Below are 361 nucleotides of genomic sequence, written 5' to 3'. Positions count from 1 at the left end.
ATATGAATAGATAGACATGAATATAAAAATGGATCGGTAAGAAGACAGAGATGGGTATATATATAGAAAGAAAGAAAGAAAAAAAATTGATAGATATAGAGGTGGGTAGACAGATGATATATAGACATATCTACACACACACACACACACACACACACACACACACACACACACACACACACACACACACACACACACACACACACACACACACACACACACACACACACACACACACACATATATATATATATATATATATATATATATATATATATATATATATATAGAGAGAGAGAGAGAGAGAGAGAGAGAGAGAGAGAGAGAGAGAGAGAGGAGAGAGAGGGGAGAGAGAGGAGAG

Source organism: Penaeus vannamei, chromosome 14 (assembly GCF_042767895.1).
Source record: "Penaeus vannamei isolate JL-2024 chromosome 14, ASM4276789v1, whole genome shotgun sequence".
NCBI classification, from domain to species: domain Eukaryota; kingdom Metazoa; phylum Arthropoda; class Malacostraca; order Decapoda; family Penaeidae; genus Penaeus; species Penaeus vannamei.
Note: the sequence above shows the minus strand (reverse complement) of the source record.